General features: G+C 39.4%; 1 pseudogene; it reads left to right on the forward strand.

Annotated features, from left to right (window-relative positions):
- The window catches only part of LOC128661581 (uncharacterized), a 47,147-nt pseudogene extending 20,652 nt beyond the window's left edge, over positions 1–26,495 (forward strand).
- The last annotated feature ends 773 nt before the right edge of the window (positions 26,496–27,268 follow it).

Below are 27,268 nucleotides of genomic sequence, written 5' to 3' on the forward strand. Positions count from 1 at the left end.
CATGATGTAAATAAATGTTGCAATGAATATTTCACATCATACATGATGATCAGGTTCAGTATACACGGCATAGATAATGATCACTCAAGATGTAGAAAGGACTAAAAACGATTACTTAAAATTATTAAATAGTTAACATAAATATATAAACATAGATATATGATGTCATAAATAAATGCTATAAATGTTGAATAGGGAATGTGATAGGTATTGCCTCTAGCCAGCAACAGAGAAAATACAAATACAAGCTAGTACGTAGTGTCTAGAGAACAAGACTACACCTATGCAAGTGTATAAGGAACTTCGTAGTGTCTAGAGAACAAGAATACACCTATCCCAATAATATATGTCCCCTCTGTTGAAGATCTAATCTTTAGGTTTTCAGTTTACAAACCTATGGCCAGTGGTAATGCATAGCGGTTTCTACAGATGGAACAGCCATCTTATTTGCTATAGATGTGATTAACTAGAAAAGATGTTGTCACAGATACCAGAAAGCTAAGGCAACCCCCAACCCCCCCTACAACCTCACCCCTGTTGTTTCTCAGTGGTTTTGGGCTCCTCAGAGCAACCACAATCTCTGGAAGCTTTTGTTTGCTTGTTTTGTGAAGAGCTGGTGTATGACCAGGAAAACCCTCCTAGGCTAGCTGGTCTCCTGGAACTCCCGGTCGTCCTCCTCTCAACGGACACCCGCCTAACTCCTCTCAGGCTGGCTGGGCTCCTGGAACTCCCGGTCGGCCACAGGACAGCAGGACACCCGCTAACTTTACCCCTGGTTGCTCCAGCAGCCCTTTGCCCCAGAGCTCTGCTCTTTTGGGGATTGGTAACCCCTAGGGAGGACAAGAGCTGTAGCAATTATAAGAGGGGAGCTCCTTTGGGAACTGGGGGTTTTGGTCACCCCTAACTCCATAACTTCAAAGGACTGTAACTCCGGTCCCCAGTAACAAATCATGCTGATTTTTGGACCGTGGCATCTGGCTTTAAAATGACACCCTGGAAGTCCCGCCACTACAGGGATCACCCCGAAACCGCAACCCCTAGGTATTGGGATTATGTGAGACTGTGGCTCCTATGCAGGTGCCAGGCTGTCTGGAGAGGCGGGAATGGTGGGAAAATAGTGGGATTGTCCAGGGTCTTATCAAGATGAGCTGTCTGTATAAAAGGAGTGTGTGTTTTCAATAAAATCAGTACTTGTTTCACCTGAATGCTAGTCTGTCTAGTTATTTGGGTGAGCTCCAGCTAAAATCACTTTTCTGGGCTACATAGCAGCCTGTTCCAGGCAAAAAAAGGACCCTCTGTCAGAGCTACCCAGTCAGGATAGCTGGAGTCTGCCACAGGGTGGGACACAGAGTATTGGTGCTGTCGGGCATCAGGGGTGGCTACAGGCTGTGGTCACTTGCCAGCTACATAGCTGCAGTCGTCAGGGAGGAAGCAGGACCTGTTTGGCAGAGCTACCCAGTTGGGGCAGCCGGGGTATCCGTCACAGATGGACTGCTTCAAAGTTGGCATTTAGACCTTTGGGGTAAATCCAGTCAAGGTTAAAGATCCATTTGGATTCTATCCTGAGCATTTTTTGTTCAATATCACCCCCTCTCCAGTCTCTCGATACCCTACAGATACCCATAAATTTAAAAAGTGTCATCTTTACCATGATGCTGATCTTTGAAGTGCTTATAGATGGGTAGGTCTGTTTTTCCCCATTTTATTTGGAGGAGATGTTCCCTGATTCTGTCCTTCAAATGGCGTGTAGTCTGTCCTACATACTGTAGACCACAGCCACATTCTATCAGATGGATGACAAACTTATCTGTACATTGAATTGTGTCTTTGACACTAAACTGCTCATGGTTAGTATGAGACTTAAAAATATCGTTTTTTTTTTACCATGTGTACAGGCTTTACAGAAAAAACCTTTAAGTCTATTCCCCCTCAAGTCACAATCATTTTGAAATTTCTTAGTTGCTATACTTGGGGCTAAGATGTTCTTAAGATTCTTTGCTTTGCGATATATAAATTAAGGTGTGCTAGTCAGTTGTTCACCTATCACATCATCATCTTTTAGTAAGTGCCAGTGTCTTTTAATGATTTTTTTCTATGGTACCCCTTTTCTCATTATATTGGGTAATGAACGGTACTTCTAATTCACTTTTTTGTGTTGTGGATTTCTTAGTTTTATTTTTTTAACTCAGCAGGGATTTCCTATCAATCTCACCAACCTCAATGATAGTTCTATCAATTAGTTCTTCATTGTACCCCCTTTCTAGAAACCTCTCCTCAAGTTTAAGAGATTGTGTAATTTTTGGACTGTGGCATCTGGGGACCGAGAGCTTTAAAATGACACCCTGGAAGTGCCACCACTCCAGGGATCACCCCGAAACCGCCACCCCTAGGTATTGGGATTATGTGAGACTGTGGCTCCTATGCAGGTGCCGGGCTGTCTGGAGGGGCGGTAATGGCGGGAAAATAGTGGTATTGTCCAGGGTCTTATCAAGATGAGCTGTCTGTATAAAAGGAGTGTGTGTTTTCAATAAAATCAGTTCTTGTTTCACCTGAATGCTAGACTGTCTAGTTATTTGGGTGAGCTCCAGCTAAAATCACTTTCCTGGGCTACATAGCAGCCTGTTCCAGGCAAAGGAAAGACCCTCTGTCAGAGCTACCCAGTCAGGGTAGCTGGAGTCTTCCACAGGGTAGGACACAGAGTACTGGTGCTGTCGGGCATCAGGGGTGGCTACAGGCTGTGGTCACTTGCCAGCTACATAGCTGCAGGCGGCAGGGAGGAAGCAGGACCTGTTTGGCAGAGCTACCCAGTCGGGGCAGCCGGGGTATCCATCACAGATGGACTGCTTCAAAGTTGGCATTTAGACCTTTGGGGTAAATCCAGTCAAGGTTAAGGTTACAGAAGTGACAGGGAAAAAACCTTTAAGTCTATTGCCCCTCAAGTCACAATCATTTTGAAATGTTTTAGTTGCTATACTTGGGGCTAAGATGGTCTTAAGATCCTTTGCTTTGCGATATATAAATTGAGGTGTGCTAGTCAGGTGTTCACCTATCACATCATCATCTTTTAGTAAGTGCCAGTGTCTTTTAATGATTTTTTTCTATGGTACCCCTTTTCTCATTATATTGGGTAATGAACGGTACTTCTAATTCACTTTTTTGTGTTGTGGATTTCTTAGTTTTATTTTTTTAACTCAGCAGGGACTTCCTATCAATCTCACCAACCTCATTGATAGTTCTATCAATTAGTTCTTCATTGTACCCTCTTTCTAGAAACCTCTCCTCAAGTTTAAGAGATTGTGTAATCCAAGTGCCCTAATTCGAGCAGTTCTTTCTAACTCGCATGAGTTGCCCTTTTGGGATATTTGTAATCCATCTGCTCAGATGGCAGCTCGTATGGTGAATATAATTGTTGCAATCGACATCTTTAAAATATGTTGATGTCTCAATAATACCATCTTTAACTTGGATATCAAGATCTAGAAAGTTGATACTTTCTTTGCTTTCAAGTTGGCCTGATTCTGGTTCATCACCTCTAGGGTCTGAGTAAGGTCATCAAGACTACCCCTTCAGATCATTAATATATCATCAATATATCTTTTCTATAGGACCAGGTCCACGCTGGCCGGGCAGGAATCCCAAAAGATGGATTCCCATTTACCCATATACAAGTTTGCATAGCTCTGCGCGAACCTTGTCTCCATGGCTGTGCCACAGAGTTGTTTGTAGAACTTCTTTTATAGTTATTAGTGGGATTGGAGTTTAATATCTCATAGGTCTCTTTATCGTCTAATATCCTATTACATTCCTTTGAATAGTCAGTTTTATTAAGAATTATTATTCCACCACCCTTATCGTCAGACTTGATGATGATTTCCCTGTTATTTTCTAGTTTTCTGATAGTGTCTAGTTGACTCTTTGTCAAATTCTTACGAAATTTGTTTTGTGATTTGAGTTTTTTAATATCATTACATACCATAGTCTCAAATGATTCTATTGCTGGACCTTTATGATTAGTGGGGAAGAACCGGGATTTAGGTTTTAGGTCGGTGTGTGTATATCGATCAGAATTAGACATATATACAATATCTGATTGTTTGCATTCTAGAGGTGTTTTCATAAAATACCTCTTGAGGGTCAATTTCCTCACAAATTCTTTTGTATTCAAATAGGTTTTGAATTTGTCAAAACTTTGTGAGGGTGCAAATGTGAGGCCTAGACTTAGTACCTGCTTTTCCTCCATTGACAATGTGATATTGCTAAGATTTTATATGCCTTTAATATCATTAAGGGTAGTTTCATTACTAGTCTCTGACTTTGTATCACTACTGGATATGTTAGTCACAGTGTCGCTAGGTCTTAGTTTGTTCTTAATTCGTATCCCTGCTCTTTTTCCTCTATGTGCACGTATTGACGTTACAGCATTGGTTTGCATTGATTTTGGCAGTAACTGCTTTACTTACTGATTTGAACTCATAATACTTATAAGGCCTCATTACACATACCTCCTTATGTCTTGAGAAAGGCCCTGATAAGGGCTGAAACGTGTAGATTGCACATAAGGAGGCTTGTATTCAACCCTGGTGAGTTAGTTTCCATTAGACTCGCCTTTTTTAGCTGTTTTTTGCAGGTTTTCTATTTATTCTTCACAGGCAGAGCACGCTTAGGCTCATCGATCCCACAAGGTGCACACCTTAAGGCTGGTACAGCACTACTTAGAACACCCTCAAGGATTTCATCACTTTTATGGACATTATTTAGGCCTTCATTTTTTATTACTTTATAATGGCCATTTGAACTCTTTTTATACGAACACTCAACATTATTTTTATTTTTTATTTTTATTTTTGTATTTATTTCTTATGTTCTCTTGTTTGCCACATTTCACTTATTGGTCAGCTTGGTCAGTCTGATCTGCCTATGTGTGGTTAGATTTACTATCATTAAACTATTTGTTTTTGGTTTTAACTTTTTTGTTTTAATGTTTTATTCATATCCTGATGTCTAAACAATTTTTTAATTTTAATATTTCAAGTTCTTATTGCTTTTGACCTATTTAACCCCATCAGCAAACCTCTTGATTAGTAACCTTTAGCCTTTGGCGCTCCTATTTTGTCTCTTTTATTCCCTATATATCTTGGGATTATTTGTTAGGAAATCCCATTTTTAGTGAGCTTGGTTACTTTCATCCAGGTGCAGTCAATTACACAGTTTTACTTAGTATCCCTACCTAGGTTTAGTTTTCAACTAAGAATAACAAGAGGACAAAGCAAATTTAATGATAAAAGTAAATTAGAAAGTTGTTTAAAATGACATGTCCTATCTGAATCATGAAAGTTTAATTTGGACTTTGCTATCCCTTAATGTATTTTTTTCAGTGAATTGCATAAGGATTCAGATATGATAATACAGCAAAATATATGTATAACAATTGTTCAGTTATTATTATTATAGTTATTGTAGTATTTATAAAGCCCTGGGAAAATATTAATTTGCACAATACAGATGCATTACATTAGTAGGTTATCTGCTACTAAAACAAATCAGAAGACAACCTTCAACCATAGTGTAAACATTAACCCAACAGATTGTTATTGTGACTGAGATTTTTTTCTAAATCTTTTAATTAGGTGAATACAACAATAATGATAATGTAATCACTATACAGTCAAAAGAATAAAAACAGAAGTAAATTAAAGAATTATGTGAAATTTTCACTTAGCCAAAATAATGCTGATTCCTTAATAGTGTTTTCCCTTTTAGGAATGTGTTGTTCATTATAAATATAAAATATATATTTTTTTGTTTTAGTGCATACAACTACTAATATGGTGACCTGGGAAATAAAAAAATCACTTACAAAAATATATCCTGAAAGGTGCAGAATAAATACCAAAATAATTTTCATTGTTACACAAAAAAAAAGAAAGTAAACAATAACTAATCATTTTAACATAGCAATATAAAATAGTTAACATCAGAAAAATAGGGTTAATTACATAATAACTCTTATCTAGGAATTAAACACCATAATTTAAGACGTCTTAATTCAGTATCCACATTTCCACTGAGCAAACTATTTTTTCACTTTAGAACAAGGTATTAATAGTTCAAAAACAATGACTTAGGAAATACTGTAGGTAAATCAGAAAGCTGATTAAAATTGGGAGGCCATTAATCCCAAACTTTTGCATACGGTTCCATTGCATCTATAACATCTGCTATTGAGGCTGACAAGAGTTGATAATATGAGATCTTTTTAGTATCCTTCCATGATTTTGTTTAATAAAGTTTTTTGTGTGTGTGTTTTTTCCCCCTAAATTTTATTTTCTGCCCTTGGAGTTAAAAGGGTTTAACATAATGGGGCATATCTATCAAGCTCCGAATGGAGCTTGATGCCCCGTGTTTCTGGCGAGCCTGCAGGCTCGCCAGAAACAGCAGTTATCAAGCAGCGGTTACAAAGACCGCTGCTCCATAACCTGTCTGCCTGCTTTGAGCAGGCGGACAGACATCGCCGGAAATCAACCCGATCGAGTACGATCGGGTTGATTGACACCTCCCTGCTGGCGGCCCATTGGCCGCGAGTCTGCAGGGGGCGGCGTTGCACCAGCAGCTCTTGTGAGCTGCTGGTGCAATGCTGAATACGGAGAGCGTATTGCTCTCCGTATTCAGCAAGGTCTGGCGGACCTGATCCGCACTGTCGGATCAGGTCCGCCAGACTTTGATAAATATAGGCCATAGTGTCAAAATACCTATCGATAAATACCCTGGGCTGTCTAAATTCTACAAATATTTACTTTTGTGTAGCAATTTTGAATTGGGTGATTGCTATTTAGCTTACAGTCTAAGTATAGCAAATTTTGGTGTTAAACTCATAATTCCATCTTTGTAGTATTTGGTCTATATTAGCTATAAATTACTTGGAAACATAGACATATGGGGTATTCCTAAAATCAGGACAACATAATAAATCTATTTGGCGGTATTTTTCTTTAGCTACACTAGTTCTGTAGAAATTGTTATTAACAAAACTGCAAAAAATGCTTTTGTTCCATTTTTTCTATATTTTTAGTATTAAATTCCTATTTATTGTTATTTTATATACCCATACGGGTTATCACTAGAAAGGCTTGTTTGTCTTTTATAAAAATGGTGTACAATATGCATGGGTGCTCTTAACAAGAGAGCAGATAATTAAGGTAAACTGTGAAACCAATAGTGAGCTAAATGCCAAGATTGCCATTTAAACACAGAAACTGGGAAAAACCTTAGTTCTTAAAGGGACATGAAACCCAAATTCATTTCTTTCATGATTCAGACTGAGAATACAATTTTAAAAAAGATTCCATTTTACTTCTATTATCACATTTGCTTTGTTCTCCTGTTATACTTTGTTGAAGAGATATCTAGATAGGCAGCATGCACATGTCTGAAGCTCTACATGACAGGAAATGGTGCTGCCATCTAGTGTTATTGCTAATATATAATATTGTTGCAAAACTGCTGCCATATAGTGCTGCAGACATGTGCACGCTTTTGGGCTTACCTTCCTGCTTTTCAACAAAGGACAAAATGAAGAAAATTTCATAAAAGAAGTACATTGAAAAGTTGTTTAACATTGTATGTTCTACCTGAAACATGAAAGAAAATGTTTGGGTTTCATGTCCCTTTAACCCCTTAGCTACCAGGAATTTCAGAGAAGTCACCATTTCAGTGAAATCATATAAAAAAAATTGTTAACTTTTTCACAAACTTTGGGTTTCTCACTGAAATTTTTTACATACTGATTGTGCAATCATGACACAAATGATTGTAAAAGCTTCTCTGGGGTCCCCTTTGTTCAGGGGTAATTAGAATGCCTCTAATTGCAGCTGCGCACCACACTTCTATTATTTCTGGCTGTGAAGGGGTTAATAAGGTACCTTATAAGGTTAATTTTAGCTGTAGTGTAGAGATTACCCTCCCACCTGACACCTCTCACCCCCTGATCCCTCCCAAACAGCTCTCCCCCCACACACCCACACTCAACCACACCATCTTATGTACTGGCAGACAGTCTGCCAGTATGCATTTTTAGGGCTTATTTTATTATTATTATCTTTTCTATTAACAGTGTAGTTATCTTCCTCAACTCCCCCACCTCCCTGGTCCCTCCCAAACAGCTCTCTAAACCTCCCCCTCCCACTAATGGTGGCCATCTTTTGGTACCGGTAGCTGTCTGACAGTACCTAACTTATACATATTTTTTTATTTTTTTTCCAGTATATATTTATATATTTTTAAAATGTTTTCTGTAGTGTAGTGGTCCCCCCTCCGAGCAATCCTTACATATGAGAAACCCCACCCCCAATTCATACCTTTTCTGTAGAGCATTTCCCCATCTCTCCCTTTTGTTTTTGCTTTGTAGGGCCCCTCCCACTCCCTCAAAATCCTTCCCCCCCTCCGCCACTGGACCGCCCACCCACCTCCCGCTTTCCCTCCCACAGCTTCTCCAGCACCAGCAGATTATCGTTACAGATGGTGACACACACAGTGTCACCGTCTGTAATGGTCTGGCATCTGCCTTCGTATGGAACCCACGCACTGATTGTGCTCCATTTCTATAGGCAGACAGGTGCCTGCAGCTCAGAAACAGCAGCTCTCAGCTGTCACTTTACAGCCGAGGCTGCTGTAGCTTCCTTAAAGGGACATTGTACACCAGATTTTTCTTTGCATAAATGTTTTGTAGATGATCCATTTATATAATCTATCTGGGAGTGTTTTTGTAAAAATGTATAGTTTTAATTTATAGTTCTAATCTGTCTTTTCATATGCAGAGATAGGGGAGGGGGAAAGTGTCTGCTCCCTGCCCCTTTCACTGGGTGTCCCATCTTAACCTCATCAATAGTGCTAAACTTGGAGATTCTAAGTAAGTTTTTAAAAGGTTTTATACTGGATTTTTAGATCAGTATCTTTGCATATTCTTCTTCATAGTAGTGTCTATTACATGCAGGTATATGTAAATTGGCGTATACTGTCCCTTTAAAGGGACATGAAACCCAAACGTTTACTTTCATGATTCAGATAGAGAATTCAATTTTAAACAACATTCCAATTTACTTCTATTATCTAATTTGCTTCATTCTTTAGATATCCTTTGTTGAAGAAATAGACATGAGTGAGCCAATCACACGAGGCATCTATGTGCAGCCACCAATCAGCAGCTACCGAGCCTATTTAGATATGCTTTTGAACAAAGGATATCAAGAGAATGAAGCAAATTAGATAATATAAGTAAATTGGAAAGTTGTTTAAAACTGAACACTCTTTATCATGAAAGAAAAAAAAATGGGTTTCATGTCCCTTTAAGCTGTGACGTATATATACGTTATGTGGTACAATGGGCTTCGTACCGCATGACGTATACAGTATATACATCATTTTGGGTTAAGGGCTAAAGGGACATGAAACACAAACATTTTCTTTCATGATTCAGATAAAGCATACAATTAAAAAATAATTCCATTTTACTTCTATAACTAATTTGGTCTCTTGGTATTCCTTGTTAAAGAGAACACCTAGGTAGCTAGCATACACGTGTCTGGAGAACTTTATGGCAGTATATTTGCAAGAGTGCTCTTGAACATTATATAACAGCAGTGTTTTAACAATGTACAACATGTATAACATTGCTAAAAGCATTCTTGTAAAACTGCCACATAGTGCTATACACATGCATGCTCCTGATTCTAGCTACATGCTTTCTAACAAAGGATACCAAGTGAACAAAGTAAATTTGATAATATAAGTAAATTGGGAAGTTTTTAAAAATGGAATGTTCAATCTGAACTATGAAAGACAAAAAAATGTGTTATATCCCACTTGTATCTAATTCTAACTACTTTACAAAGTCTTGCTATAAATTAATAATAAACTTGTTGAATCTGGGAACTGTCTTATGCAGGAGTATCTCACAAGGAGGGGAACAAGATTATCTAAAATAACAACAGAGAAACACTTTGTATAAGTTACAAATTACAGGGCTAGACCACCTTAGAGAATTTCTGGCTTTGTTCTGCTAAGCAGTACCACTCATCTATTGAAAGTTGGGATCCTAAATCTGCTTCTATATCAACATAAACATAGCTTTTCTATTTGATTTTAACACATATATATCGTAGAAATCACACCCCTTTACCTACTTTCCAAATGGACTCAAAGGGAGTTACCTTGCACATTTAAAATTATCATCCAGTTATTTTGTTATTCTATGAATCACTATTGATGCAGTGAACCACTAAAATATTAGTGTGTGAGCGAAAGACTGAGGTGCGCTAACCTCTGGACTTCAGATATTGTGACTGTGCTAACTTCTCTACAAAGACTTTTATGGTGTGCGCTACAAAAATAAAAAGGTATCAGTTGTTGCTTGTGCACTAACCTGACACTGCGTTATAACTACACTAAAGCAGAAGGTAAATTAATTGTTCTTCATATAGAAAGAAAAATAAATAATAAAGAAAATGTTATTTTTATTTTATATATATATATATACACATACAGGTGGCCCTCGTTTTACAACGGTTCAATTTACACCGTTTCAGAATAACAACCTTTTCTCTTGTTAGGTGTATCCAGTCCACGGATCATCCATTACTTGTGGGATATTCTCCTTCCCAACAGGAAGTTGCAAGAGGATCACCCACAGCAGAGCTGCTATATAGCTCCTCCCCTAACTGCCATATCCAGTCATTCTCTTGCAAGCTCTCAACATAGCTGGAGGTAGTAAGAGGAAAGTGGTAAAATATAGTTAGTTTTTTCTTCAATCAAAAGTTTATTGTTTTTAAATGGTACCGGAGTGTACTATTTTATCTCAGGCAGCATTTAGAAGAAGAATCTGCCTGCGTTTTTCTATGATCTTAGCAGAAGTAACTAAGATCCACTGCTATTCTCACATATGTCTGAGGAGTGAGGTAACTTCAGAGGGAGAATGGCGTGCAGGGTATCCTGCAATAAGGTATGTGCAGTTAAGTTTTTCTAGGGATGGAATTTGCTAGAAAATGCTGCTGATACCGGATTAATGTAAGTTAAAGCCTAAATACAGTGATTTAATAGCGACTAGTATCAGGCTTGCTATCAGAGGTATATACTCTGATTAATGTGCAATATAAAACGTTTGCTGGCATGTTTAATCGTTTTTATATATGCTTTGGTGATAAAACTTATTGGGGCCTAGTTTTTTCCACATGGTTGGCTTTATTTTTGCCTAGAAACAGTTTCCTGAGGCTTTCCACTGTTATAGTATAAAAGTTACAGTTGGTGCAGTTAAAATTACAAACTGTGACATTCAGCTTCCCTCAGCAGTCCCCTGCATGCTATAGGACATCTCTGAAGGGCTCAAAAGGCTTCAAAAGTAGGAGCTGTGGCAGTTGTTATGACTGTTTAAAAAACATATTTTTCGTTTTGTTAATCTGTTTTTTTGTATTAAGGGGTTAATCATCCATTTGCAAGTGGGTGCAATGCTCTGCTAACTTCTTACATACACTGTAAAAATTTCGTTAGTTTAACTGCCTTTTTTCACTGTTATTTCAAATTTTGGCAAAATTTGTTTCTCTTAAAGGCACAGTAACGTTTTTTTATATTGCTTGTTAACTTGATTTAAAGTGTTTTCCAAGCTTGCTAGTCTCATTGCTAGTCTGTATAAACATGTCTGACATAGAGGAAACTCCTTGTTCATTATGTTTAAAAGCCATGGTGGAACCCCATAGGAGAATGTGTACTAAATGTATTGATTTCACTTTAAACAATAAAGATCAGCTGTTATCTTTAAAAGAATTATCACCAGAGGATTCTGACGAGGGGGAAGTTATGCCGACTAACTCTCCCCACGTGTCGGACCCTTTGACTCCCGCTCAAGGGACTCATGCTAAAATGGCACCAAGTACATCAAAGACGCCCATAGAGATTACTTTGCAGGACATGGCGGCAATCATGGATAATACCCTTTGAGCGGTATTAGCCAGACTGCCTGAATTCAGAGGAAAGCACAATAGCTCTGGGGTTAGACGTAATACAGAGCGCGCAGATGTTTTAAGGCCCATGTCTGATACTGCGTCACAATATGCAGAAGCTGAGGAAGAGCTTCAGTCTGTGGGTAACGTCTCTGACTCGGGGAAACCTGATTAAGATATGTCTACTTTTAAATTTAAGCTTGAGAACCTCCGGGTGTTGCTTGGAGAGGTTTTAGCTGCTCTGAATGACTGTGACACAATTGCAGTGCCAGAGAAATTGTGTAGACTGGATAAATACTACGCGGTGCCGGTGTGTACTGACGTTTTTCCAATACCTAAAAGGTTTGCAGAAATTATTACTAAGGAGTGGGACAGACCCGGTGTGCCGTTTTCCCCCCCTCCTATTTTTAGAAAAATGTTTCCAATAGACGCCACCACACGGGACTTATGGCAGACGGTCCCTAAGGTGGAGGGAGCAGTTTCTACTTTAGCAAAGCGTACCACTATCCCTGTCGAGGACAGTTGTGCTTTTTCAGATCCAATGGATAAAAAATTAGAAGGTCACCTTAAGAAAATGTTTATTCAACAAGGTTTTATCCTGCAGCCCCTTGCATGCATTGCTACTCCATTGACTGAAATACTTGACAAGCTTAGAACACTTAAGCTAGCTAATTCTTTTGTTTCTGATGCCATTGTTCATTTGACTAAACTAACGGCTAAGAATTCGGGATTCGCCATCCAGGCGCGTAGGGCGCTATGGCTTATATCTTGGTCAGCTGACGTGACTTCAAAGTCTAAATTACTTAACATTCCCTTCAAGGGGCAGACCCTATTCGGGCCTGGTTTGAAGGAAATGATTGCTGACATTACTGGAGGTAAGGGTCATACCCTTCCTCACGACAGGGCCAAATCAAGGGCCAAACAGTCTAATTTTCGTGCCTTTCGAAACTTCAAGGCAGGTGCAGCATCAACTTCCTCTGCTACAAAACAAGAGGGAACTTTTGCGCAATCCAAGCCGGCCTGGAAATCTAACCAGGCCTGGAGCAAAGGCAAGCAGGCCAGAAAGCCTGCTGCTGCCTCTAAGACAGCATGAAGGAACGGCCCCCTATCCGGCAACGGATCTAGTAGGGGACAGACTTTCTCTCTTCGCCCAGGCGTGGGCAAGAGATGTTCAGGATCCCTGGGCGTTGGAGATCATATCTCAGGGATATCTTCTGGACTTCAAAGCTTCCCCCCCACAAGGGAGATTTCACCTTTCGAGATTATCTGTAAACCAGATAAAGAAAGAGGCATTCTTACGCTGTGTGCAAGACCTCCTAATAATGGGAGTGATCCATCCAGTTCCACAGATGGAACAAGGACAGGGATTTTATTCAAATCTGTTTGTGGTTCCCAAAAAAGAGGGAACCTTCAGACCAATTTTGGATCTAAAGATCTTAAACAAATTCCAGGAGGGTCAGTACATGACCACAGTGGATTTGAAGGATGCTTACCTTCACATACCGATTCACAAAGATCATCATCGGTTCCTAAGGTTTGCCTTTCTAGACGGGCATTACCAGTTTGTGGCTCTTCCCTTCGGGTTAGCTACAGCCCCAAGAATTTTTACAAAGCTTCTGGGGTCTCTTCTGGTGGTCCTAAGACCACGGGGCATAGCAGTGGCCCCTTATCTAGACGACATCCTGATACAGGCGTCAAACTTCCCAATTGCCAAATCTCATACGGACATAGTGTTGGCATTTCTGAGGTCGCATGGGTGGAAAGTGAACGAGGGAAAGAGTTCTCTATCACCCCTCACAAGGGTTTCCTTCCTAGGAACTCTGATAGATTCTGTAGAAATGAAAATTTACCTGACGGAGTCCAGGTTATCAAAGCTTCTAAATTCCTGCTGTGTTCTTCACTACATTCCGCGCCCTTCGGTGGCTCAGTGCATGGAAGTGATCGGATTAATGGTAGCGGCGATGGACATAGTGCCATTTGCGCACCTACATCTCAGACCGCTGCAATTATGCATGCTCAGTCAGTGGAATGGGGATTACACAGATTTGTCCCCTCTGCTAAATCTGGATTAAGAGACCAGAGATTCTCTTCTCTGGTGGCTATCTCGGGTCCATCTGTCCAAAGGTATGACCTTTCGCAGGACAGATTGGACAATTGTAACAACAGATGCCAGCCTTCTAGGTTGGGGTGCAGTCTGGAATTCCCTGAAGGCTCAGGGATCGTGGACTCAGGAGGAGAAACTCCTCCCAATAAATATTCTGGAGTTAAGAGCAATATTCAATGCTCTTCTAGCTTGGCCTCAGTTAGCAACCCTGAGGTTCATCAGATTTCAGTCGGACAACATCACGACTGTGGCTTACATCAACCATCAAGGGGGGACCAGGAGCTCCCTAGCGATGTTAGAAGTCTCCAAGATAATTCGCTGGGCAGAGACTCACTCTTGCCATCTATCAGCGATCCATATCCCAGGTGTAGAGAACTGGGAGGCGGATTTTCTAAGTCGTCAGACTTTTCATCCAGGGGAGTGGGAACTCCATCCGGAGGTGTTTGCTCAATTGGTTCATCGTTGGGGCACACCAGAATTGGATCTCATGGCGTCTCGCCAGAACGCCAAGCTTCCTTGTTACGGATCCAGGTCCAGGGACCCAGAAGCGACGCTGATAGATGCTCTAGCAGCACCGTGGTTCTTCAACCTGGCTTATGTGTTTCCACCGTTTCCTCTGCTCCCTCGACTGATTGCCAAAATCAAACAGGAGAGAGCATTGGTGATCTTGATCGCGCCTGCGTGGCCATGCAGGACCTGGTATGCAGACCTGGTGGACATGTCATCCTTTCCACCTTGGCCTCTGCCTCTGAGACAAGACCTTCTACTACAAGGTCCTTTCAATCATCCAAATCTAATTTCTCTGAGACTGACTGCCTGGAGATTGAACGCTTGATTTTATCAAGGCGTGGCTTCTCTGAGTCAGTCATTGATACCTTAATACAGGCACGAAAGCCTGTAACCAGGAAAATCTACCATAAGATATGGCGCAAATATCTTCATTGGTATGAATCCAAGAATTACTCATGGAGTAAGGTTAGGATTCCTAGGATATTGTCCTTTCTCCAAGAGGGTTTGGATAAAGGATTATCAGCTAGTTCTTTAAAGGGACAGATTTCTGCTCTGTCTATCCTTTTGCACAAGCGTCTGGCAGAGGTTCCAGACGTCCAGGCATTTTGTCAGGCTTTGTTTAGAATTCAGCCTGTGTTTAAACCTGTTGCTCCTCCATGGAGCTTAAACTTGGTTCTTAAGGTTCTTCAAGGAGTTCCGTTTGAACCCCTTCATTCCATTGATATCAAACTTTTATCTTGGAAAGTTCTGTTTTTGATGGCTATTTCCTCGGCTCGTAGAGTCTCTGAGTTATCAGCTTTACAATGTGATTCTCCTTATCTGATTTTCCATACAGATAAAGTAGTTCTGCGTACAAAACCTGGGTTTTTACCTAAGGTAGTTTCCAACAAGAATATCAATCAAGAGATTATTGTTCCATCATTGTGTCCTAATCCTTCTTCAAAGAAGGAACGTCTTTTACATAATTTGGACGTAGTCCGTGCTTTAAAGTTTTACTTACAAGCGACTAAAGATTTTCGTCAAACATCTTCCCTGTTTGTTGTTTACTCTGGACAGAGGAGAGGTCAAAAGGCTTCTGCAACCTCTCTTTCTTTTTGGCTTCGGAGCGTAATACGCTTAGCCTATGAGACTGCTGGACAGCAGCCCCCTGAAAGGATTACAGCTCATTCTACTAGAGCTGTGGCTTCCACCTGGGCCTTTAAAAATTAGGCTTCTGTTGAACAGATTTGCAAAGCGGCGACTTGGTCTAAACTTCATACCTTTTCAAAATTTTACAAATTTGATACTTTTGCTTCTTCGGAGGCTATTTTTGGGAGAAAGGTTCTACAGGCAGTGGTCCCTTCCGTTTAAGTACCTGCCTTGTCCCTCCCTTCATCCGTGTACTTTAGCTTTGGTATTGGTATCCCACAAGTAATGGATGATCCGTGGACTGGATACACCTAACAAGAGAAAACATAATTTATGCTTACCTGATAAATTTATTTCTCTTGTGGTGTATACAGTCCACGGCCCGCCCTGTCCTTTTAAGGCAGGTCTAAATTTTAAACTACAGTCACCACTGCACCCTATGGTTTCTCCTTTCTCGGCTAGTTTCGGTCGAATGACTGGATATGGCAGTTAGGGGAGGAGCTATATAGCAGCTCTGCTGTGGGTGATCCTCTTGCAACTTCCTGTTGGGAAGGAGAATATCCCACAAGTAATGGATGATCCGTGGACTGGATACACCACAAGAGAAATACATTTATCAGGTAAGCATAAATTATGTTTTTTTCCAGTCATGTGACTGCTATTGAAAAGCAGTGCATTTATTAAAATAGCCAGTAGGTGGAGCTGTCCGCTTGTGTTGCAGCAAAGCCAAGCAAGCTGAAATTAATCAGTTTAACCAGACCTGAGCTATCGAGCAGATTTCAAAGGAACAAGATCTTCCTGTCTATAAATCAGTCCAGATTGGAATGCATAGAAAGAACTGTTTGCAGAAAAATGCAAGTGAAGTCTGTGTTGTGTGATTATTTTATTAGGTTTATAATGCTGTATAGAAAATGTTTTTGTTCATTTAACTTAGTTTAATTATATATTCTGTGTTGTGTGATTATTTTATTAGGTTAAGCATTTAAAGTCTTCATTTCAAAGATTTAAAAATAATGTATTAGTGGTTACTTATGACAATTTTGAGAGGGGCCTGGAACCTATCTCCCTCACTTCCCATTGACTTACATTATAAACTGGGTTTCAATTTACAACAGTTTCGATTTACAACTATTCCTTCTGGAACCTAACCCTGGGGTAAACTGAGGGCTACCTGTATATATATATATGTCAAGTCCTACAAAATAAACTCACCAAGACTTCCACCCCTCACAATTAATATTGCGTTATGCACACACTTACATACACACACACTATATTTATATGTATATAATCTATACACTCTGGTTAATGAAAGCAAATTAAAACCAATGAGAGGCTGGATGATTGCCTTTTGGCCTGAGGACAGACACACATGGTTACATTTTTACAATGCAGGGGTGAAATTTGTATTTGTAATTTAGGATTCAACTGATGCTGAATACTGAGAAGCCAGGCACACACTTTTTAGAACACATGAAGGGGCATTAATATATAGATAATGTTGAATAATCCAAAGAGCATTAGTAAAATTTTAGGAAATATTACTCCCTGATCTGATATCATGATCTTGATAAGGTGTGTGTGTGCAATCTTTCTTCAGTAAGAAACAATGATAATGTGATTTAAGTAAAATGATGGTCACAAGATGTTGGCGTGTCATTTTCTTTTACCATTAACACATATACCAAGTAAATGTGAAGCAAGTAACACTGGAAGAGGAAGCAGAAGGCATAAGGGCACAGTAGCATTGGAAACAAAACAGGCCACCTTGCACTTTTGGATGAAACTGGTTAGGTTGAATCTGCAGCAAATACATTATCTTGCACAGGTCAGCATTCTGTAGAGAACCTGGCCTGATGACCATATATTGATAGACATACAGACACCAATAGATAAACAGACTGCACATACTATTGGTGTATACAATAAAGTAATTGGGCTTATCCTACTACAAAATGTTTCACAAACATTTTCCTTTTGTGTGTATACATACATGGTATTTACCATGGCTTTGTAACATCAAGTTGGGCACAAATGACAGCGTGATCCAGCGATAATGCGTATTGTGACCGGCAATATCATTAGCATGTCACTTGTAATCTTGGCCTCCATTAATACAAATTCAGTTTGTTAGTATTTTATTTGAGTTATTTTCATGGAAAAAATACTTGTTTGTGAATGGGCTATTGCTAATAATTTTTTTGTGTCAAGGATTTAGCGAGTTATTAAACCTGTTGATAAATTATTTATTTCATAACAAACACACACTAAAAATTAAGTTTTCAGGACTACTGATTACAGTCCCCAATATATGTTGAAATCATAAGTCATTCTTGCAGGGGGTGTCTTGGTTATATTCATGATATCATTGCTCAGTCTTTTTAAATTGAGAAAGACTGCTAGAAAAAAATTTAAAACATGTTAGTAAGACACCTTTACACATTGGGCTAGATTACAAGTGGCGTGCTAACTGTTGCGCGCAAGTGATAAGGGTATATTGCGGGTTTTGGTGTGTGTCGGAAGTAGTGTGCATAATAACACTGTCTTATAAAAATTATTAATAAACAGCTAGATTATGAGTTTTGAGCGCTATAGGGGAATTAACAAACGCAACAAAAGTGGCGTTATTTAATTCCCTTTGGCGCTGCGATTACAAGTTTTGAAAAACACGACTTGTGCGTGCGATATGGAGATTTTAAGATCCATAACGCACCCAAAACAAGCGCTGTGTTTGATGTGCTTGTGCACGCTTTCCCCATAGAAATCAATGGGGAGAGCCAGCAAAAAAAAAAGTCTAACACCTGGGATCGCGGAAACAAAAGCTCCGTAACGCAGCCCCATTGATGTCTATGGGGAAAAAGAAAATACAGTTTAAACCTAACACCCCAACATAAACCCTGAGTCTAAACATCCCTAATCTGCAGCCCCTTACATCGCCGACGCCTGCCTACAGTTATTAACCCCTAATCTGCCGCTCCCGATATCGCCGCCACCTAAATACAATTATTGACCCTTAATCTGCCCCTCCCGATATCACTGCCACTATACTAACGTTATTAACCCCTATTCCGCCGCACCCCAACATCGCCGCAACTAAATAGTTATTAACTCCTAAACCTCTGGCCTCCCACATCACTACCACTAAATAAACCTATTAACCCCTAAACCGCCAGCCCCTCCACATCGCAACAACCTAAATTAAACTATATTAACCCCTAACCCTAACACCCCCTAACTTTAACATAATGAAATTCGATCTAAATGGTTAACTAAATAATTCCTATTTAAAACTAAATACATACTTACTTGTGAAATAAAACCTAAGCTAGCTACAATATAACCAATAGTTATATTGTAGCTATCTTAGGTTTTATTTTTATTTCACAGGTAAATTTGTATTAATTTTAAACTAGGTAGACTAGTTAGTAAATAGTTATTAACTATTTACTAACTACCTAGTTAAAATAAATATAAACTTACCTGTGAAAAAAAACTAACTACCTTACACTAAAACCTACCATTACAAAAAATAAAAAAATCTACCATTACAAAAAATAAAAAAAACCTACTATTACAAAAAATACAAAAAACTAAATTATCCAAAAAAATAAAGATTATTCCTATTCTAATACCCTTTTAGAAAAAAAAACCCCACCCCAAAATAAAAAACCTAATCTAGAATAAACTACCAAGGGCTCTTAAAAGGGCCTTTTGTAGGGCATTGCCCTGAGTAAAACAGCTCTTTGGCTAAAAAAATAAATACAAACACCACCTAACACTATACAAACCACACACCCCAAACTACCAAGGGCCCTTAAAAGGACCTTTTGGGGGGCCCTTAAAAGGGCTTTTTGTAGGGCATTTCCCGGAGTTAAGCAGCTCTTTTGCTAAAAAAAAAATACAACCCCCCTAACACTATACAAACCCCCACCCCCCCCCCAAACTACCAAGGGCCCTTAAAATGGCCTTTTGGAGGGCCCTTAAAATGGCATTTTGTAGGGCATTGCCCTAAATTAAACAGCTCTTTTGCTAAAAAAAAACACCCCCTAAAAATATACATTACACAAAATAACAAACAAATTATATAAAAAAATATTCCTATTCTAATACCCATAAAAACACACCCCAAAATAAAAAAAACTAATCTAGAATAAACTACCAATGACCCTTAAAAGGGCCTTTTGTAGGGCATTGCCCTAAAGATAGCAGCTCTTTTAGTGAAAAAAAATTAAAAAGACCCACTAACATTACAAACCCCCACTCCCCCCAAACCCACAAAATAAAAAAAAACTATCTAAAAAAACCTAAGCTACCCATTGCCCTGAAAAGGGCATTTGTGTGGGAATTGCCCTTAAAAGGGCATTTAGCTCTTTTACTGTCCAGCCCCTAAACTAAAAAATTAAACCCATAAAAAAGCCTAACACTAACCCCTGATGATCCACTTACAGTTTTTGAAGTGCCGCTTGAACGATCTTCATCCCGGCATTGAAGTACTCATCCAGGCGGCAAGAAGTCTTCATCCAGATGGCCTCTTCAATCTTCATCCGGCGGTGAAGTCCTGATCCAAGTGGCGAGAAGTCTTCATCCAGGTGGCCTCTTCAATCTTCATCCAGGCGGCATCATCTATCTTGATCCCTGAGGCACGGAGCGGGTCCATCCTGAAGACATCCGGCGCAGAACATCCTCTTCATACGGTCGCCGCAGTACACTGAATCTTCAATGCACGGGACACATTTCAAGATGGTGTCAATTGCATTCCTATTGGCTGAAAATTTTGAATCAGCCAATAGGAATTAGGGCTGCTAAAATCCTATTGGCTATTCAAATCAGCCAAAAGGATTTAAGCAGCTCTCATTCTATTGGCTAATTCGAATTAGCCAATAGAATGAGACTTGTGCCTGTGAGACTTAGTGAGTTTCCGTTGATGTACTTCATCTGCGTATATAAACTCGTTACGACCTCTTCGACTGCTGCAACCATGTCTCAACAAACTCAGTTCACTAGCACAGGTGATGGCGTCACACAATCTCTGACGCGCGTTTCGGGATTCCACCCTTTGACAAGGAGTATGGGGTAAACAGCGAATGACCGCTATTTAATGCTGCAGAACTCTTCTCATTGGATCCTAAACATTCAACCCCCATACATACGCAGCAAACATGAAGGAGGGCATATTATACATTTTTAACTCATTCAGTATTTCACTGTTACCTCCTCATATTCAAACAATAAATGAAAAAAAGTATATTTTTATCTACACAGATCTGTCAATCATTGCTATTCACATGGTTTAAAAATAAGAAAAGAGATTGTAAAAAAGAAAACTATCCCTCCACAACCCTACAATCTCAAGTTTTCCCAGGAGATATCTCTATTGAGACCTCTAGGTGTTAAAGTGTCTAGTTTTCTGATCCATTGTGCCTCTTTTTTTAAAGAGTAATTTTTGTCTATCTCCCCATCATCTTAGGGGTACAGCTGCTTTATGCTGGTGTATCCTATCTTTTGCATACTGTGTCATCTCACCCACATATGCCAGGCCACAGGGGCATATTACCACATATATGACATATTTAGAGCTGCATGTGAACCGACCTTTAATGGGAATCCGCCTACCTGAGTGGGGGTGCATCACGAAAATACCTTGTCACCTAAAGTCCGTTAGCGTATATTCTGTAATACAACATACTGCTCTATACCAAATGCTAACATCCCAGGGTGACTGTGGGACACTAACGTAAGCATGACAGGACACAGATGTGAATCTGAACCACCAATCAAATACTGAATTAAGCTTTCATGACAGGAGTTCATTGAACTGACCGGGACTTTTCTATTTTGAAGTGTTGATAGATGGTTATACAGACCACCACACCATATCAAATACCGGATTAGAATTGGGGTTCATACACATCACAGTAACTATTCTAATAAGTGATGCAAGTAATTTCCCCCTTGGGACATCTTGGGGGTTGTAATATTTTTTGGTTGGTTTATTCCAACTTGGAGTCTATACTGTAGTATGCTTTTTGTTTTTTTGTTTTTTGTTGGTGGATGTGGGTATGTGTGGGGAGGAGTGAGTGAATGAGGAGGGTCCCTCTTGATACATTCTTATTATTCATTGCCAATGCATTTGTCAATAAAATATGAATTGAAATATTAAATTAATATATTCAGCATTGCTGGGAGTATTGTTGTTTTCATGTAAATTATTCATATTTCATGTCGGGTTAGCACACTTGTTTAAGCACAATCAGGTTTGCCAAATTTTTACACTCCATTAAAGTTTGCAAAATTTGAAGCTCAGCTTCTAGCAAAGTTAATGCATGAGCGAGAACGCTAAATAGCAAGCCACTTGTTATCTAGCCCTATATGTCATGCTAGGCTTCATAAGGTCCTATTAATAGCGAATCAATGGATACCAAAAAGGCCTTTGATCACCTAGACTGGTCTTTCCTGTGATAAGCTCTCAGGAAATTTGGACTAGGGCAGACCACAATACAACATATTTTTCACCTGTAAACACACCTGACAGCAAAAGTAAATAGGTTACTTTCCAAATCTTTTAATATGGCAAATGGAGCAAGATGGGAGTGCCCACTTTCCCCCCTATTGTTCATCATCTCAATGGAGATACATGCAGTATTTTGCATTTTTTAATAAATGCTTTATTTTTTAAAAATAATAGTCAAACAATTACATGGCCTAATCATTTTTCAGTGTAAACCTGGTTTGTGTCTGAGCCTGTTTTTTTGGGATTGTGGTCAGTTGGAAAACACGGTGGGTTTGCCACCTTGGCCATGTATTCCTGTTCAAGTATGAGTTACACATTCTGCATGGTCTGCATGGAGGATATTGAATTGTACCTATGGGCAGCACATGAAAAGTGTTGCTGGTTAGCACTAGTCATGTCCCTCCATGAACACCTTGCAGCATGTGTAACTTATGACTGTCCAGGAAAACATGGCTAAGGCGGCAACCTTAAAACACGGTGAAATAAATGGCCGGAAACTAAAACCTCAAATTCAGGAGCCGATATTGTAAAGATTGTGATTGAGGTCCTAGTATACTATATTCAAGACAGTAAAACTTCCACAGTTCGCCAACTTTCTTCTCACAGTTTAAAAAGCTAAAATACAGCTCATAAACATGAACAAGCATTCTGGAACTGCAGAAAAAAAATATTTTATTGTAATTTCAATTAAAAGATTAAGAACAGCAAATGCAAAGTGCTACTGAATGTCTCTTATGGTTACTTTACTATATTAAGAAATTCAGAGTTCTGTGTATACAGCAGATGACAATGGATTCAGTAATTAAAGGATATTGTACTGTAACTTTTCCCTCCTTTAAAGTGTTCCCAATTATTTATTTTACTTGCTGAAGTTTCTTAAATTGTTTGCAAATATCTAATTTATCTTTATTTTACAATTTCCAATAGCTAGTTTTGACTGTTGAAATTGCCAACTGTATTTAAAATTTAATTATTATGGTATTGATATAGAAAAGCTATGTGAGTAAGAGGCAGCAGAAATCAACTTCCAAGAGAACCCAGCCCATTTGGGGTTAGATTAGTGCTCTTCAGCGCTCCTGCGTTAAGATCGCTAGAAGTAAACATTTTGCCTGCACCAGATTGTGCTCGTATTACAAGTTGAAAGTAAAAAGTTAGTGCATGAGCGAGAACCCAACACACGCATGAATTTGAACTTCAAATATCTCAACTGCGTTAACGTATTATCTGATATACTTCAATGGAGCACACAAACTGGAAAAAACCTAACACTCTTACTCATGTGCTAATGCGATCACTTTTATTCAAGAGCACTAAACTCAACATAAAACTTGAAGAATATATTCTATTTATTCTCATATATATATATATATATATATATATATATATATATATATATATATACTGTATATGTACGTATATAAAATTATCTATAGGTATTGATATATACAGATATAAATATATATGTATTTATGTGTTTATATGTGTACATATGTATGTTAATACACATGTAAATACATTAATACATATGTACAGACAAACATACAAACATAAACATGTGTATATTATTTTTTTAAATTAATTTATATCAGATAGCGTTTATATGACTGTAACTGAAGTTTTAAGTGTAGTTATGTTGTGTTTAGTGCAACTTTTTTCCCTACCCAATCCTTTACTCCACCTCGCAAATAAACTTAAATCATGATTACGCTCAAACAAACTCGTTTACTTTTAACTCGTAGTACGAGTGCTATTTATGTTGTTTGGAAAAAGCTGAGATAACACGATACCGCTTGCCGTTAATAGGGTGTTCCTGCAGGTTATTTGAATACAGTTAACTCCTTAACTTAGCTCCTTACTTGAGTGCATTGTTAATTTATCACTCCTGTTTATTGGCATTCTATCTCTGCATACACCGCTACAAAGATGTATCTTTTTTCAAGTTCCACAGATGCACTGTAAAGATAGAGCTATCAAATGCAAGATACAAAATCTGTGTGTATCAAGAACCTGTTTATATTGGGAGGGATGTCAGACTGTATACGACCATCTGATAGTGGCAGGAAAGGGAGCAGGAATAGTCCCAGAGAAGAAGGCAGGAATTCAGAGAGAAAACATCTGCTGAAAAAGAGAGATAGTGTGCAATGGATATTAATCCAATACAGAGTGTGAGTGAACAACAGAATGAACAAAACATGGAGGAAGGCAGCAGAGAGAATGATTTTAGACATAGCCATAGATACATAGGTAAATAAATCAAGCCCATCTGCCATAGTGCATGATCACTTGTAGAAATATGGCTCTCCTCTTCTAATAAAACTGTTGAAGCATCTATGTCCTATGGTGGCCTGCACTTCATTCACACTCCCAGGCCAGGAGACAGACAAGAAGGGGGAGTAGGCATACTTCTGTCTCCATACTGTACCTTCCTCTGCATTCCTTCACCCCTCTCTTTGTCATCTTTTGAAGATAATGCTATCCATATCTTCTACCCTATAGCTCTCCATGTTGGTGTTATCTATAGGCCAGCTGGCCCAGCATCACAATTTTTAGACCATCCTGGCTCCCACACTCATACCTATTGACAAACCTAACATGACTTCTGACTCTAAACTTCTATATCTTACCACCTTCTTTGGCCTGTCTCAGTGGACAACATCTCCAACCCACTGTGAAGGCAACTTAATTTACTTGTTTTTCATCAACCTCTGTTCCATTTCCAAGTTCTCTAACATCCTATAGCCTCTCTCTGACCACCATCTACTAAATTTCTCTCTAACTGTAGCATCCTTTCAAGCCCCCAAAAACTGCTACCTTACAGGAATTTAAATTACTTGGATCTCACAGACTTTTCTGCTCAACTGAAACCTCTACTCTCCAAAATTTTGACCCTCTCTTGTCCAGACCTTGTTGCCTTGTAGTATAATTTGGCACTAAAGTCAACACTTGACAAGGCTGCATGCTCCACTGTTTGCCATGCATCATGTGCTCAATGACAACACCAAACAGACCCACTATATTCAGTGATGTTCATGTGTTAGTGGAGAAATCACGTACCCGTGCTGATTTAATCCATTATAAATTCATCCACAGATCATACAACGCTGCTTCAGCCTAGCCAAACAAGCCTATTTCTCATCCCTCATGTCAACTCACGCATCCAAGCTCAGAAGGCTGTTTTTCAACTTTAATTTCCTTCTATATCTGCCTGCACCTCCACCCACAACCAAACTAACTGCTCCGATTATAGCTGATCACTTCAAAAATAAAATTGAGACATTTGCAAATGATATCTCTCCCCACACCCCTCAAACACAGCCCTCCTACCCACCCTACAAAACTCCATGTTACTTCTCTCCTGTAACAGAGGAAGACGTTTTTGTAATTATCTATTCTGCTAATCTCACAGCTTGTCCACTTGACCCTTTTCCTTCACAATGTCTTCCCTCTCTCTCTGCTTCTTTAACCCCTTCCCTAACTCATCTCTTTAACTAGTCTCTTGACACTGGCACATTTCATGATACATCCAAGCATGTTAATCACGCTATCCTAAAAAGTCCTTGCTTGACCCCTACACCCCTTCTAACTATTGGATGGTCTCCTTACTTCACTTTGCCTCCAAATTATAAGAAAGACTAGTCTTTAATCGCCTAACTCAGTTCCTCTCAACTAACTCCTTACTTGATCCCCTACAATCTGGTTTCGGCCCTAAACACTTAAAACTAACTGCTCTTACTAAAGTAGCAAATTATCTACTATCAGCTAAAGCAAAGGGACACTACTCCTTACCAACTTTCTGGATTTATCAGCTGTTTTCAACACAGTTGTCCATCTTACAAAACCTACATTATTTGGGCATCTGAGGCACAGCTCTCTCTTTGTTAACTTCCTTTCTCTCACACCATTTATTTACAGTTTCATTTAAAAGAGAAGTAGGAGTACCCCAAGATTCTGTCTTGGGTACCATTCTTTTTTCTATCTATACATCGTCACTTGGAAAACTGATATCCTCCTTGGGCTCCAGTACCACTGATATGCTGATGATACCCAAATCGATTTTTCCTCTACTGCAACCTCTCCCTCTTTACTCAAACAGGTTACCAACTGCCTCTCTGCAAACTCCTCTTTGATGTCTTCACACTACCTACAACTCATTCTGTCTAAAACTGAGCTGCTTCTTGTCCCACCATCTCCCCGACATCCCACACCTGACATTTCGCTTACAGTGGAAGACTCTATTCTTAACATCTCACCCTAGGTCTGCTGTCTTAGGGTCCCACTTGACTCTAAACTCACATTCACTCCACGTATACAAGCTTTTACCAAATCCTGCTGTGCATACCTATGCAACATTTCCAGAACTCACCCTTTCCTTACTCAAGAAACCCAAAAATACTAATTCATCCTTTTATCACACATTGACTACTGCACCCCACTTCTAAAATGCCTTCCCAAATGCTGTCTCTCCCCCTCTAATGTTTTATGTATGCTTCAGCTAGATTCGTCCATCTAAGCTGCCAATCTACATCAGCTGCCCCTCTCTGCCATTCTAAACACCTCCAAGACTTCTCACATGCTGCTCCTGTCCCCTAGAACTCTCTACCCTGCTCCATCAGACTGCCTTCAACCTTGTATAGCTTTAGACACTCTTTAAAAACCCACCTATAACAATTAAGACCGCTGTAGCATTTCACTTGGGACTTCTGCTTGGAGGAGGGATTTGTGTAGACGCACAAAGTTAGTGTCCTAGGTGCTCCAGCTACGCCAAGGCCCCCCGCTGCTCTCTACAGCAAATTGTGTGTATTGTTTGTCTCACACATGCACCAGGCTATCTAGGAGGCTGGAGTGGACAAATTGTTTCGTGTACAAGCCACCCGAAGGGAGCAGGATATCTCGCAAGCCATAAAGGCTCACTCGCTAGAGCCACACGGGAAATCATACAGTACATTTGGGCATTGGATATCAGGGGTGAAGACTAAAAGGCGACAGAGGCAGCACGGGAAAGGTGCAGACAAGCTTGCTGTTTGCTTC

This window comes from Bombina bombina, chromosome 5 (genome assembly GCF_027579735.1).
Source record: "Bombina bombina isolate aBomBom1 chromosome 5, aBomBom1.pri, whole genome shotgun sequence".
Taxonomy (NCBI): Eukaryota; Metazoa; Chordata; class Amphibia; order Anura; family Bombinatoridae; genus Bombina; species Bombina bombina.